The following is a 16,920-nucleotide window of genomic DNA, read 5'->3' as shown; positions in this document are numbered from 1 at the left end:
CTGTCCTAAGAGGGCTGGTATTTTTCTATGCTCCAGGGACATCTTCTGTTGGAAGGTTATTTTTGTTTGGTATTTGCTGGAAAGTATTTGTTTTGGGAATGTGTGCATCTGGGATTTGTGGTAGGCTCGAAGTTTCAACTGTGCACCATAGCATACTATTTGTTCGTTGGTACACACTTTATATTTAAGTTGGAATTCATTAATGCTTATTCTTAGAACCTTCTGCATGCCAAAGCCACTCTTGATGTGATGTACACTGACAACAAACAGTGGCCACAGATGTTTGGGTTTTGGTTTTTTTTACTCCATATCCTTTCAGTGATAGTATATATACCATGTAATTTATTTGTTTGAACTTAGCTTTGAGGTTTGTATATTCTGTAATTATATTTACACCATTAATTCAAGATTACGTCTCTAGGTGAAGTCCTTTTTAAGCAGGAGGTTTGGGCAAAGCTAATCGATACAATTCATCCATGACATTTTTTTGACAAGTAGATTTTAAATGCCACTGTTTCTGACATGTTAATATATTACAACTTCTTATGATGAGAGGTAATATTTCTACAGAATGGAAAGGAGGGAAGAAACAAACCCAGTATTTACCAATGAAAGAACATCAGGCAAAGATATTAAGTGTGTTTTCTAGAACACAGAAAAGGAAAAGCACAAGTTATTCATTCCTTTTCCTCTAAAAGGAGAGTGATAAGTAATAAATTGTTTTCAATGGACTGGCAGGTTTATTAACATATATTTGGCTCACTCCACAGCCAGGAAAGTGGGATCCAGATCATGTCCCTTCAAGTAGAGTGTTCAGTGTCATGATACCAGGTTGTTCCCATTCCAAGTCAGGAGAGAGTACACGGGGGGCAAGTACTTCAAAGTAAGATACAAAGATAGTGTGTCTGCAGCCTAAAAGTACACAGACCAGAAGTGCCAGACAACTCAAATCTTGTAGCTTTGACTGACCATATAGATATCTTTCTGGAAAAAAAAAAAAGACTTTATGAAGATGAGTGCATAACAGCCATAAACAGCTCTCATGCAGAAGTAATGACACAATCCCAGGAGAAAAGAAGAAAGATTTTGGGACACAGACAGTCTAGCAGTTAGACCCTTGCCTGAATTCAGCTCCGTCATTCATCAGTAGAAACTCTCTTAGTACTCAGCATGTTTCCACTATGTGTTTCTCCTATTTTCTGGCGTCTTGAACATAGGACTAGAAACCAGCACTAGTGACAGAAATCCCAGGTAAACCATAGGTAAATGTCCCTTTGAAAAGCAAAACAATACGCCCTCACACAGACACTCACAAAATATGGTTAGGCATAATTCTTTCTAACACCCTTTTTGTATCCCAAATTGCAAGAATAATCCTGTCTCAGTGCACTACTTCTGGTCTAGCTGGAATCACACTTCTTATTACGGCTAACAATGTAGGAGTCACTTCATTTTCAGGATCTTCACAGCACTTGCAATCTTCTCAGTTTCCTTAGTTTTCAAGGCCACAGAGGTGAAGCACGATTACAGGGGCTTTGTAGGTAGACAGCACAGCAACTGGAAGGACCTCTGATGGCCCCATAATGACCTAATACCACTTGAAATCCTGCCTATTCAGTGTTTTTGTCACTGACTCCCTGCCTGCAAGTTATTTCTTTTAGACCCTGAAAGGCAGATCTTACTTCCTCTTCACACTTTTTAACTGAAATGTCTTGTTTCATTCTCCTAGATCCTCTCTCTCAGCATTTACTCCTTCCCACCAGTTACTATATTGGAAAGAAACAGAACGTCTTTACAACAAGATGAGAGGGTTTATCAAGCACTGAGAGGCAGTGGCTGCTAGTTCAGAGAACAGAAAATTACAAAAAATGTTCTGAAATATGCATTCGTGGTGCACAGTGTCCTGTGCCTGAGGAATTGCATCTACTTTCTCCATTAAATGCACAGAAACACAAGGCCTATCAGGTCCACACTATTAATGCTACAAATCATAGGTTATGGCCCTAACTATCAGAGTTGCCTAACTCTGTCTTCGTCACTAAAGTAGGAATTCGGTATAAAATCACTGCCAAAATCCTTGTGTTCTGTTAAATAAGCTAAAACGAAGTCATGCTTTTGCTAGATTAAACTGAACAGTTAGCAGCATGTTCTTAACTGAAATTCTTTTGTGCTTGGCACAGGAGAGCTGAAACATCTTTTCTGAAAAAGATAAAATGCATCAAAAATCAGACTGTAATTCAGTAATACTTTTGGCTTTTGTGTAAAAAGCACTGGCTGTTTCTGCTCATCCATAAGCTAGTTATTTCCTTGTGCTGATTTCATTCACATTGGTATAAATTTCTGTTATATTTAAACACATTTGTTAGGTATGTAGTTCCCAATTCTGGAAAGTTCTTCCTACCAATAGGATGTTAAGAACAGTAATCACATCGTTTCCTGGATCATAGCCATCCCAAGGAAATTAATAATAGTCCTTACACCCAGCCTAACTTCACTGATTCCAAAACTTCCCTTCTTATTATTCTTTATTCCCCATCCCTCCTGTTTCATGGGCTACCAGTCTGCTTTTAAACCACTTCTATTAGAAGACACTGATGTGGCCAGGGCATCTTCTTCCTCCGCCACCGAACCTGCAGTGTCACACTGCACTGGCGCTGGATAAACGGGGCAGCGCCCAGGTTCCGGCACCACTGCTGTGGGTCAGGGGCAGCAGCACCTGGAAGCAAGAGAGCAGGCATTTGTCAAAGTTCGAAATGCAACTTTCCGAACTCACGAACATCCATATGAGTGTGGAATTGGAAAAGATGACCTCCTGCGGGCCTGTCCAACTTGAATTATTTTATCATTCTAAGAACAAACTGAAAGCAAAGGTATTCAAAGAATGGTGATTTTTCCCCTGAAGTGTCAGTGCTATAAAGCCACAGAGCCTGCTCTAGATCTGAAACTCTAGCTGCTTCTTTCTTTCCCTATACTATTGTGGCTAACAAAAACTGTGAAACCAGAATCTAGTAAGAAATTGATGATACATGAGCCAAGAAAAGATCAAATTATTTATCTTCTACACATTGCAGTCCTTGGAGACAAACTTCTGCTGTATACCACTTATACAAAAACTGTGTTTCTGGAAAGAAAAACTTTAATATTAATCTCTGACTATCATGCCTCAGGCTGGGCTAGCAGTTTCATGAATGAACAGAGCACCTTCAAGAAATAGAGAAAATTTTCAGCTGGCACAATTGGAATTCTTCCATATTGAGGATACATTTGGTTTCTACTTTCGTGTCTGCTGAGAACCTGAATGAATCCGATGAAGAAGACTCAATAAAGAGTCAGAAAAATTGATGGATGACCATGTGTCTCAATGAAAAAGAGGAGAGTTTCACAGATCTTGTTGAAGCAGACAAGCATCAGGTAGGAGGTAAGTCCAAACTAGTGACGACAAGAGGACCAGTCCTTGCCTAGGAAGGACTCTGCTTGGAGGAGGATCTCCCAGGATTGTGATGTGCAACTTCCCATTTCTCTAATTAGCCATACCACCCAGTGAGAGCGAAGAAGCAAAACTGATTGACATTAGAGAGAATAAGTGGTAAGCTAGGATGGGATTTCCAGTGATTCTACAAGCAGGAGAAAGCAGCTGATGATAAATTGTTTTAAGCACTGGGAAAAATCTGGAAGGGGCAGCTGTGGACTCCTTTGAATTTACCAACTGACCTGATCATAATTCTTTAATCTATGGTCAGCAGGCTAGTGCCTGAGCACAAACGCTGATTCATTACTGCTTCTCTGTAAGCAAGGGTAATACAATAAGAGATGACCATAACGTAAAAACAATTCCCACTCACAGAGCCAGCATTCTATCCCCTCACTTCTCATTTTCACCTCAGATCCTCTTCTGAGAGTGGAATAATCACATACGCGTTGTTTCAGTCCCCTGCCCATGGATAAACTTCATTCTGTTAAAACATAAACATGAGAATAACACAAACCTGCCCAGTAAATCTGCCTTGTCTCCTATGCACGTAGAAGCTGCTTTCCCAGTTACCTTGGAAAGAGTTGTTTGTCCTTCGCTGTAGGCTATGAGGAAAATACCTATTTGGCTGACTCACTTTTCTCAAGCCCAAAAAGATACATTAGCAATCCTCAGGGGGTGAGCAGCAGTGGCTCTGGCTAACGATAGCAGACCCAAGGAACCTGCTGGAGAGCTCACACAGCAGACTACTGGCGGCTGTAGCAGATGCTAAAACTTTACAGCCACATTTGATCTCCCCTCCCAGCAGCAAGTTCACACAGCGTAGAAGTCTGGAGAACAATGGGACACTGGTGCATTAAGAGTGTGCAGGATACAATAAAGGACATCCAAACGCCTGCTACTGTGCTATTCACCAGCATGCTCAGCCTAGCCTTCTGCACACCCAGCAGCCTCATGGCTGCACACCAAGGAAAGAAACAAACCAAAATAATGCAACTGTTGCTCAAGTTTCATGCTTATTTTTGATTCATTTAATCAAGGAACCGAATTACCATTACTGTTTGTCAGCATTGATGGTGTTTCATGCTTCTGAAAATGCCTTTGCAAAGTGATCTTTCAGTACCGTTGATCTTGGTTTATGAGATCCTATGCAACTTCACAGCTAGAACATTTAAAAGCTTTACAAGATAGGAAGGTGGGAGAAAGGGTCTAGAAACATAGATCATGGGTTACAGTTACAGGAAAGCAAAGCTCAAAATTTCTTAATTTCTTAATGAGTCTTTTATTAGTTTCAGGTGGATTTGTGTCTTCTTTACAATCCACTTTCCATGGATAGTCTAGCAAAAAGTTTAATGGCAGACACAGTCACCAAAACAAGGATTTCTAAAAAATGAGTACAGAAAGTGTGCCTATTGTATTTTAAAGTGGCAGTCCCAAATGTCTGTGCTGAAAAATTTATTTTAAATTTTATTGTGAATACCACTAAAGTCTGTGGAGATCATTACAGAGAGCCTAAAGTCAAGGTATATGAATACTGTGATTCATACTACTATTCATTTGCATCACAGTAACACTTAGGAACCTCATTTATGATCTGTGGACTTTTTTGCGTAAGGCTTCATGCACAAAGAACAAAAACTGATCCCAATATTAATGACAAATAATCTTCATTTGAAGTATATTTTGAATACGCACTACAAATTGCTTCTGAACAAACTACAAGCCAAACTACTCTGTAGACACTGTTTGGTGAATAACACTGAATAATGAATAAATTCTGGAAAATTGCAAGCAGAAAGGCACAGCACGGACCAGATAACTTTTTCCTCATGTTTTGTTCATCCATCTCTCCTCAGCAGGTACTTCTGGGGCAAGTTGCCATGGGTGGTGTTGATTTATTTGATTAATAAATGTCTGTTCACTTACTAAGCAACCAGTGAAATAAAGTCTTCCTGCAAATAAAAATATTTTACATATTATAGTAAATTAAATGGAGTCTTTTAATGCCTCAGTGATGTATTTTTAGTAATCATGTTCCCATCACATAATTTTAATGTAACTAGTTCCATCTTCAAATAATTTCTGAAATAAAAAGGTATAGAATTATAATGTGCTACAGCTGGTGTGAGAAAAATTCTTCTATTCCTCCCATACGAGGTCGGTACCTTCAGGGCTTTGAGCATGATACAGGGCATACTCCTTCCCAGCTAAGCATGATACAGAAGTCATGCCATAAATCCAGTGCAATAGGATGTTTTAGCATCAAAAGCACTTCCAGGTTTATTGTCAACCACACCAAACTTCATTGAATTCACCTCAAAATCTTTCACTTTAAAGTATTCTTTCAATAAAAATATGGTGGGATATCACAGATTGTAGATAAAAAACACATCAACATTTTAAAACCAAAACTTTTTAAAGGAGGAAAGTTGTATAGAAACTAATTTGCTACACATGTTTTACACATACAATACAAAAAGGGGTTTCTACAACAACATATGGAAAGTATCTGAATCAGTAAGACAATGACCTTCATAAATCACTCCAGGTTCCAACTTTAAATTATGTCTTGTTCCCTCTCTCATGGGATATTCACTGCATCTCATACAAACTCATGGTTATGTGTGCACAATATTCCTAGCTTTATAGGGAATGATGTCATATCAACACACAGAGGGTATGTAAAATGAAAAGTAAACACATTTTTACATGATTCTGACCAGATGAACCCACATACTCTACTCTATCACTTCCCTGTGGCTTAAAGGATTTTTTTTCTCTTTGTACCTGATTTATTAAATGGATTTACCAAAACTTTGGGGGATTCCTCTTTAGATTTTATTTATGCAGCAGTGCATGGTGGGTGGCAATGGCCAAGAACAATGTGGGACAGAAATCCCATTTCCTTAACCTCAGGTACATGAAGGTTTCAGGTTCATGCAAGCCAGAATAAAATTGCCCATGAATACAATGACGATTTATGGGATTTTGATCAAAAGCATGTTACAATTCTGTTAAGACAGCTGCCTGTGGCTAGTCTTACCTTTCCCTTCTGGTCATGGACAAACGTAGTCTATAGTATCAGCCTTTTGTTTTGTCTTCAAAAGCTACAACCAGGCATATTCATCTGCTAGAAATAACATAAAAAGAAAGTATATAACTGTAGATGCTCCAATTTTATCTCATGTTTTCAGTAAATGTCTACCTGTTCATCCTGTTTGCATAGTCTCAAATGACCACCTCAAACTATCACAACTTTTCCATTTGATTTTAGAAAATAACATGGTAGCTTTAATTGCCTGTACAGTATACTCTTCTTCATCTCTAAAGCTTTCTTATCTTGAAGATCTTCAAAGAAAACCTGTAGTAAATTTAGTCAATGATTTAGCAGTCAATACTTAGAAAATAAATGTCTCCAAACCCAAAGTTTAGTTCTACTCATAAAGGTAATAATCTGCACTCAGTACATTCCCATTCAACTGCTGCTAAACACTATTTTCATAAGGTGTGTGTGCAAAGTCCTATCCACCCATTGCCTTTGTAAAGACAAATGCTAGAATTTACATCATGCTTCATGGACATTATTGAAATCATAACTGACATATTTCTATCAAATTATTCTTTAGTGAAATTTTAGTGGAGGCAAGATACAATAAAAGCAGAATTTCACAGTACTGTGCTTGAACATACATAGATTTGAATAGTATATGATTTCAAAATCCTTATTATTGAACATGTTATAAGAATATCATCCTTTGAAAGGATGCTTGAAAAACTGCTGCTGCTGCTGCTGCTACTACTACTACTTCTTTAGTTATTTGTGAACTAACAAAACTTATTCTGGAATATGCTGATACATGATAAACACAAACACCTAAAACTCTGCTCAGATGAGGATCATACTTCTGCAGAAATCACATATCCATCTGTATAGTTCAGTTTATGTGGTAAAGTAAACATACTTTCTCCAGCTTGCTAACAAAGGATTTATGAATTAATAATGTCATTGATTTTCTTAAACATATAAATCCTTATGGTTCAGGATCCTCTTTGGCTCTAGCAACAAGAGATTGTTCGAAGCAGTTAGACCAAAGTGCAGGAAACTGCAGTTCGACATAATGGCTGTGTGAAACACTAAACAAAAAATTTCCAAGTTTTCCACCAAATAGGAGCAACTAAAAATGAAAAACTGGTCTTAAGTTGTTTGTTTTTTTTTTAATGTAATAGATAAATAGATGGTGACTAGATTTGAACCAGGATGGTAGCTGTTTATTTCTAGTGCCCTGGGTTTGAATTGAGCTTTAACTTGAAATTGTTACATCGTTGATGGAACTCAAAGAGAAAGAAATGAGGTGTCAGTCTGCTGTCCAGAGAGGATTCTGATTTCTGATCTGAGACCACAGATTGTCAGAAAACAGCACTTGTCCTCCTTCTGAAATCATATTCCCAGGCAAAATTAAGAATATCAAACTGGAGACAAAAAGAAAGCATGATATTCAGATTCAAATCAAGATAATGTTTGGATGTAAGGTATATAGGCACAGCAAAACCACATTGCAATAAAGACAAATTAATAAACCACAGCAATATATTGCGGGTAGCTGTGAAGAGAAAGAAAATACCACCAGTGCTATTTCTTAAACAAGATAGGGTATTTTTTACTTTACTGGTGGTAAACAACTCAGCTTCCTCCAAGGGTGGCAGGACCTGTCTCACATTTTCAGAAATACAGATCAGCTTTCTGGAAGTAACCAACAGAGCTTCAGTGGAAATTTTGTGCCCTCTCCCAACAGCAGTACACAGGTGAGTGGACAAACACTGTGAACAGCTAGCGGACATAAAACCAGCCACTTGGAAACAAAAATTCTTGTTCGTGCAGGTGCATGTTAATGATGTTCTCAAGCACAGCTTTGGAATTCACGTTACAGGTCTGCCTCTCTGTGTTTCTGTATGCAGAGCCAAATCTAATCCCTTGGATAACTCCCTTGGCCTTATTAAACCGTGCCAGTTTACAACATAGAGAGTGAGGTGAGGAACAATTTCTCCCTTTTTAACCTAACACAGATTAATTTTTCTATGCACAATATCACTCAGTTAAATATATAAACCAATTAAGTAGCACAAATACAGATGTTAGATTTACATTGCTAAAGGATGTATATATAAAACATCATATTAATTTTTTTTTTAATGCATTTAAGTTAATGGAACGAGAAGATTCTTATTTGAGATTCATCATGACTAAATAAAGCAGTTCTGGCTTTCTGATGTCTGTTTCGCTTCCCTGAGACCAGCCACCTGAACGCTGCCAAATTTATCACTTCTTGGAACATCTCATTTGCATCCTTTACTGCTCATGCATGTGCCAGAACAACTGGAGTAGGACTTTCCCCACCAGCTTCTGCACTGCAGTCATCAGGTTTCCTGAGCAACCTGACTTCCTCCCCTAAAGTGGAGGGACCAGACAAATTCCTGAATGTAACAACTAGTAAAACCCATTTCCAACACATTATAATGAGGCCATGACAATAATTCCATAGTTGAAAGGTATGTGTTTCCTTTAAACCATAATCCCAATATTGAATTCCTGTAACAGAGGAAAGGCGCCTTTCAATTTAAAATATCTCCTGTCTAGACCATACCCAGAGGAGGTTTATCACAAAATAATCAGACAAACCATGTTTTAACTATGAGACACTGAAAAATATGAAAGCTTGGAGTTGCAGTGGGATGCTGTTTGAAAATTATACTCTTTCTCTTTCTTCTCCCCGCGCCCTCCTGTTCAAAGGCTAAAGTTTAAAAACATTCTATGCAAACCAGCCCTCAATGTGCACAAAGGGCTACTTCCAGCAAAAAGTATAATTTGGATATACATGAAATGGTGGGCACAGGGGTCAAGAGCTTCCCTGACATAACTGACTAAAATTACAGTCTTTGCCATGCCTCATGTAAATTGTTGATCTTTGTGTTTTACCTGTCTATATTTTATCTTCAAGGACATGTTTGCTTACAAAAATGGTAGTGCATTGGGTCTGCACAGCTGCCCGTCAACTCCTACATCACTTAAATCATGGGAACAATTTGGGTATTCAACATGTTTGAAAAAAGATGTATATTTAGGGGCCTAATTTCAGGTAAGTGATCTGTTAACTTTTCATTATGGAAGTAAATGATAGCATATCATTTACAGCAGCTCAGCTTGTAAATCTGTCACAGCTTTTTTTTCTTCCCCCAAGAATCACAGACGGTTCAAGTGACCAACACCAAACTCACTACATGAAGTCTAAATAATTAGTCCAAGTTCTATCATTTTATTCCAAACTGGAAGGGCAGTTACCACATGTTTGTTATTCTCTGAACAATGGGTGTGATTAGAAGGATCCGGACTGACAGAGACCAATTCTTCTTTCCCAGTGAGCATCAACCACCACTGCCAGCAATTTCAGTGCCTCTGCCAGCTAGGAAGGTCTGACAGGGAGAATATTTTCTTAAACTATAGATACCTAGAAGTAATGCTGCTGCCCTTTAGACCTGTTTCCTTCTTCTAGAGTATCCAATGTCATGTGGTCTGTAGAGCTGAAGAGAACCAATGACAAGTTTCAGACAATCATAGAATCATAGAATGCTTTGGGTTGGAAGGGACCTTTAGAGGTCATCTAGCCCAACCCCTCTGCAGTGAGCAGGGACATCTTTAGATCAGGTTGCTCAGAGCCCTGTCCAGTCTGACCTTGAATGTTTCCAGGGATGTGGCCTCCACTACCTCTCCGGGCAACTTGTTCCAGTGTTTCACCACCTTCACTGCAAAAAATTTCTTCCTTATATCTAGTCTAAGTCTACCCTCCCTTAGTTTAAAGCCTTTACTTCTTGTCCTATCGCAACAAGCCCTGCTGAAAATATTTTCCCCATCTTTCTTATAAGCCCCCTTTAAGTACTGGAAGGCCGCAATAAGGTCTCACCGCAGCCTTCTCTTCTCCAGGCTGAACAACCCCAACTTGCTCAGCCTTTCATCACAGAAAAGGTGTTCCAGCCCCCTGATCATTTTTGTAGCCTCCCCTGGAACCCGGTCCAAAAGCTCCATGTCCTTCTTGTAGTGAGGGCTCCAGAGCTGGACGCAGGACTCCAGGTGGGGTCTCACCAGAGCAGAGCAGAGGGGCAGAATCACCTCCCTAGACCTGCTGGCCATGCTTCTTTTGATGCAGCCCAGGATGTGGTTGGCCTTCTGGGCTGTGAGTGCACATTGCTGGGTCATGTCCAGCTTTTCATCCAGCAGTATCCCCAAGTCCTTCTTGACACGGCTGCTCTCAATCCCTTCATCCCCCAGCCTGCATTGATGGCGGGGGTGGCCCCAACCCAGGTGCAGGACCTTGCACTTGACCTTGTTGAACCTCATGAGGTTCACACAGATCCACCTCTCAAGCTTGTTGAGGTCCCTTTAGATGGCATCCTGTCCTTCTGGTGTGTCAACCTGCACCACTCAGCTTGGTATCATCTGCAAAATTGCTGAGGGTGCACTTGATCTTGCTGTGTATGTCATTGATGAAAATATTAAAGAGCACTGGTCCCAGTACGGACCCCTGAGGGACACCACTTGTCACTGGCATCCATCTGGACATCGAGTCATTGACTGATGTCCTCACTACCCTCTGGCTGTGACCTTCCAACCAATTCCTTATCCACCAAACAGTCCACCCATTAAATCCATCTCTCTTCAATTTAGAGAGAAGGATGTTGTGGGGGACTGTGTCAAAGGCTTTACAGAAGTCCAGATAGATGACAACCATAGGTCTTCCTTTGTCCACTGATGCAGTCACGCCTCCATAGAAAGCCATGAGGCTGGTCAGGCAGGACTTGCCCTTGGTGAAGCCATGCTGGCTGTCTCAAATCACCTCCCTGTCCTCCATGTGCCATAGAACAGCTTCTGGGAGGATCTGTTCCATGATCATCCCAGGCACAGAGGTGAGGCTGACAGGTGGGTAGTTCCCAGGGTCCTTCTTCCTACCCTTTTTAAAAATGGGCTCAATGTTTCCAGTCACCAGGGACTTCACCTGACCGCCATGACCTTTCAAATATGATGGACAGTGGCTTGGCAACTACATCAGCCAGTTCCCTCAGGACTCTGGGATGCATCTCATCAGGTCCCATAGACTTATGTACATTCAGGTTCCTCAGGTGATCATCAGTCATTTTCTCAAAAAAACCCCAATTTTTCCTCTAAACACAGCAAGCCAAAACTATCCGGGGAAAAAGGTGAAAACTCAAAATGCCCTCACAGTCCACTGCCTCTCTTAAAATAAATGGGCAACACAAAATATCACATTGCACATTCCAGAAATAACCTCCTCGCCCTTGTGTTTCTACCCTGCCTCAGGCTATTGACAAGAACCCTCATAAACCACCACTCACCAGCAGCATCTGGCAATTTTTAAAGTTCTGTAATAAAAACAAGAAAGGGTTGACCAATTTCCTTGACACTTAAAAATAAATCTAATTCAGCCAGGGATTAACAGCGAATTTTTAGGCCAATGAATTTTGACAGGAAGAGTTATACAGAAATAAATACTGACAATCAGATTTCTAATGAGCTTCTGGTCCAAATTTTCATTATAGAGAAACTACCATACCTAAATAACACAGATTTCCTTGAGTATCATAGAATCAAAATGGGTTTCTTCAGTGGGTGGTTACTTTACGGACCCTAGGTTCTGACCATATGCAATCTATTTTAGGCTTTTTTTAAGCCCAGATTTTGCCAAAAAGTTAAAAGCCTAATTAGTTAGGCATGAAACATGCTTACAGAAGTTGCAGGCTCCACAGGTCATGCCAGCAAAGCTGATAAACTTCTGTGGGGCATCCAACACTTTTTGCTTATGCTGGTTATAAATTTGTCAGATCCTGAGAACCATACATGGTGCCTTATGGGACACGACCACTCTTGACAGTCTTCTGGAGAGATGTCTGTCTCAGGTGAACCTCTGATGCAATGGACGTCTCACTACACCTAGAAGTGCAAACTACTCAGTAATTTTTGCCATTGTACTAAAGATCAAGGCATTTCTTAATAAAAATGCTTAGGTAAAATAGAATTAAGGCTGGGGATACATAGTCCTTTAAAATACACATCCCTTAAATGTCAGAAAACCTGGTAATCTGTAGTCAAGCTCCTTATCTCAGATCCTGTAACTTCACTGTTCTTCCATCTCAAACCATTTACACCAACTCTATTTGCTATACAGACAAGACATCTCTCTACTCCAGCATCCGAATTCCGCACTGGACAGCAGATAACTCATTCCACACCTTCAATTATTGAAGGGAGCATGACATCTGGAGGCAGACTTGCTCTGCTGGAACTAGTATGGATGGCAACAGACTAGAATTTGACACTGAAGATGCAGGTTTCTGCTGAACTTGCTTAACTGCAGGCATAAAGTATTTTCAAAGAGATGAAGAGTAAATATCTGCTCAAACTGCTTGGATATCTTGATCTACTTGCCAACAGATTTCAGAGCCAATAAGAAAAAACATGCCAGAGTTAAATTGAAATGAAACTAGCTACATTACTTGTATAGCTTTTGCATTCCTCTCTGGCTGTCTTTGCTGCTGATTGCTACCATTTGGTTTCAGCTGCCTTGGACACTACTCCATCCAGTTCAAAATTAATTCTCACAGTGGCCAAAAAACTTAGGAGACTTCTTCTGTACCGGGGTCCCCAGCCTGTTTTGAGAGATCCAATAGGCTCAGATCAGCATCTGCACTTTTTACTGCTATCCAAACTAGAACAAACCTCTGAATAGTTTGAGATTCACACATCACCACTACACTATTATTTCTTAGACACTCAGTATTGCTAGTATAAATTAAACCAACTTTGTAACCTATAGTTATGGCTACCCATGAAATACAACATAAAGTACAATGCAGAGAACACAGCTGCACTCACTTTAGTTCTATGGCTCTGCACAGTTTTGATGAACTCTAATTACATTGAAATACCCTTCCTCTCTTTCATAGTCAGAAATCTTCCCCTTATGTGCATTTCTCTCTGTAACACACTGCACCTGGGGGACAGAAGGATGACAACATTACCCAACTGTCTGTCCCAAGAGCTAAACCATGGCTCATATCACATCGCAAACAGAAGTTTTATGGAAACAGGGCAACCCTCTGGCCTACTAGTAACATACTATTTAACTCAGGTTTCTCAGCTATAAACATTAAATGTCAAAAAAGTCTCTTCTCCCAAGTAACTAGCGATAGGACAAGAGGAAATGGCCTGAAGTTGTGTCAGGGGAGGTTTAGATTGGGTATTCGGAAAAATTTCTGTACTGAAAGAGTGGTCAGACATTGGAACAGGCTGCCCAGGGAAGTGGTGGAGTCACCATCCCTGGAGGTGTCCAAAAAACATGTAGATGTGGCACTTCAGGACATGGTTTAGCAGGCATGGTGATGTTGGGTTGACAGTTGGACTTGATGATCTTAGAGGTCTTTTCCAACCTTAATGATTCTTTGATTCTATGAATTTTTTCATTTTCCACTCTTTTTCCACACTGAGAACAACATTCTGGTTGACATGTGGGGCATGATACTACATAGCTTCAGCAAGGAACGCTACACACACAAACACAAAGCAAAATGTCATGAGCAAGTAGGACACAGATCATAGGAAAACCTAATCTGACATGGGGAGAGCACAGCTGAGTAGCCACCAAGTTACTCTTGTCTCAAAACCAGAAGAAGACCCCAGAAGGGAGTATAGCTATTAATTAACTCACTAAGCTGATCATGTTGTCTTTCACTTACTAACCACCACCCTTTTACCTTGGCTTTTCAGAATAAGGCCAGGGGCAGAAAAAAGGGTTTCAGCTGGTTCCGAAACTCATCCAGACTGAAACACATTGGCTTCAAGCATGGTAGGCTGCTCGCTAAAAAAAAAAAAAGCACTAAAATTGTCCTCTCACCAACTTGTCTCTTGCAGGTGGGAACAAGGTGTACCTGGAACCAACAGAGGTGGTAGTTTGTCCTGTTCCCTGCTGTTGATGGGGCAGTTTGTGGAGCGATGTGGGTGGCAAGACTGGGAGCCATACACATGTGTTTGGGTCAAAGACCACCCACAAGTTTGTTCTCACAGTACAGGTAGATAGAGAGCAGCCAATACATGACAGGAGCCTGAAGAACACTTCAGAAGTACAATGGCTATTTAAAGAGGAATGGTAAGGAGCTCTTTTGGGATAGGGCTTTTTTCCTGTGTTTGGTGGGTTGATGTTCGTTTAGTTTATAAAAAAATGACACTTCATATATAGAAAGCAATAATTTCCTGCTCGTGTATTAAGTTAAATGGTATAGATTTGTTGACTTCAAAGCCGCATCATCAGTTTACAATGAACAAGAACTACATACATCTGTTTATATTAGAACCTTAATAGTTTGAGCTACAGACCTCCTCGTTTTTCCTGAGATCTTGTTCTAATTCCTCACTGCTTGCTCATTTGAAGTGTTACCAGTCTGGCATTTGTTACTTGCTTTCCATTTCCAACCAACATGATAAAAGTAACTGTAGTTGAGGAGAGTATTTTTACAGTAAGTAAACACCAAAGGCTCTGAAAAGCTAAAAAAAAAGCCTTTATAAAAAGTGAGGTAGGCATTTCTTTATCATTTAAAGTGCTTATGGCTCAGAAGTTGACATATTTTTACATGTTAGCTTATTGGATCAGACATGGAGGCTTTTGTTAAAGAAAGTGGAAGCAGATTGTGGGAAAGAATGTCATAAGTGCAGACACAAAAACACATTTCCCTCTCACTGAAGTTTGCGGTAGTGATTGGTTTGACCCTGAGGTGTTACATGTCCAGTAAAAGTGGACTGAAAGCAACTGAGACTGGTTTAGACCTAAAAAATATTAGATCTTCACTAGACCATAAAAAAAAAAACAACTAGGAGACTGAACCTTATTGTGAAAGGAACATAATTATCGATACTCCACATTAACTTCATACAGATTTCACAAACACTTCCTTTCAAAGTCATTACCTTGCACTAATTCTTCAGTAAAATTAAATAAACAATAAATAAAAATATTTGGAGGCGCTTGCATTATTTCATGGAGCTATCTATTAACAGCATCTGAAAATGACAACTTCTGGTTGCACTTCATCCTGTGAAAGAACAGTGACTTTTTAATGACTTCTAAGACACACCTGGCAGAATGCTTAAAAAATCACAACCAAAGTCATTGTCAGAGATCGATGCAGGAATTCATTATTTGTTTCAGAAGGTTATGGTTCATACTAAATCTCCTTCACCAAAAGGTTTGTCCCTCACTCTTTTCTGGGGAAAACACTCCTTAGCACCAATAGGTTTTTCACAATATGTACTTACGTTAACAAAAAAACCCCGAATAAATATATCTTCATTTCACAACAGCAGGAAAAAGTGAAAAACTGTTTCCAATTTGATTTCTTCAGTGTGTAAGCAGTCTGTAAAAGACATGACATGGACTTGATTGTCTGAAAACGAGAAGACAATTCAGATTCTTCTATGTGTCTCACACTGGAAGCTTGTAGACGGCATTCAGAGTCACTAATCACTCTGAAAAATCAAGCTTTTACTTTGAGACCCTCCAGACTAAAACCAGCAAGTCAAGACAGTGCATATGCAATTAAACTGAGACATCATGATTGTTCTTTTCAAGGTGTAACCCTTCCATCTGAGTTCCTAAGTGGGATTTTTTTCATGAGAACAGATGCAATGACTCTTTTCATGATTGGATTGAAACAACCTGACAAAGACTGCATAGTAGCTGCATAATCAAGTATTTATCTGCAGTATAATGATAAAGAAAAAAATAAATCTGTCCCTCTATGTTCCAAGAGACATAGCAGAATCAGTCACAGGAAGAAAACAATAGATGAAAATAATTTTTGGCATTTTAATTTTTTTTATTTTTAGTTAACAGGGGTATTACTTTTTATTTGTATACAATACATTCAGCGCAAACATTTAAAAACAGATGGCCACAAAGAATGCTACGCCCTGTTTAACTATTATATTCCAATAATAAAATCACAACATTCAGAGCAACTGCAACAAAGTCAATGCTTCTTCAATAGCTTCATTTGGGATTTGAACTAAGAAAAGTCATGGTGCTACCAGTATTAACATACCTACTACAAATGGAATAACTACTAAACAACAAAAAATGCCAGAACAGAAGCTTATCTTTTTTCCTACCACTCCTTGCTGGAATGCTGTTTCACTACTCAGAAAATGGCTCCTGGCACATTTTTGTCTTTGATTTAAAATACAGACCTAATCTCATCTGCTAGAGGCACTCTTTTTTGTGCAAATAAACAGTAATTTTATCAAACCAGCACTGTAGCCAGGAGTTGTAGAACAACATTTGGGAGGTCCAGACTGAGCAAGGCATCAGACAAGCCAAAGCACATCATTCCTCCAT

Source organism: Opisthocomus hoazin, chromosome 5 (assembly GCF_030867145.1).
Source record: "Opisthocomus hoazin isolate bOpiHoa1 chromosome 5, bOpiHoa1.hap1, whole genome shotgun sequence".
NCBI lineage: Eukaryota > Metazoa > Chordata > Aves > Opisthocomiformes > Opisthocomidae > Opisthocomus > Opisthocomus hoazin.
Note: the sequence above shows the minus strand (reverse complement) of the source record.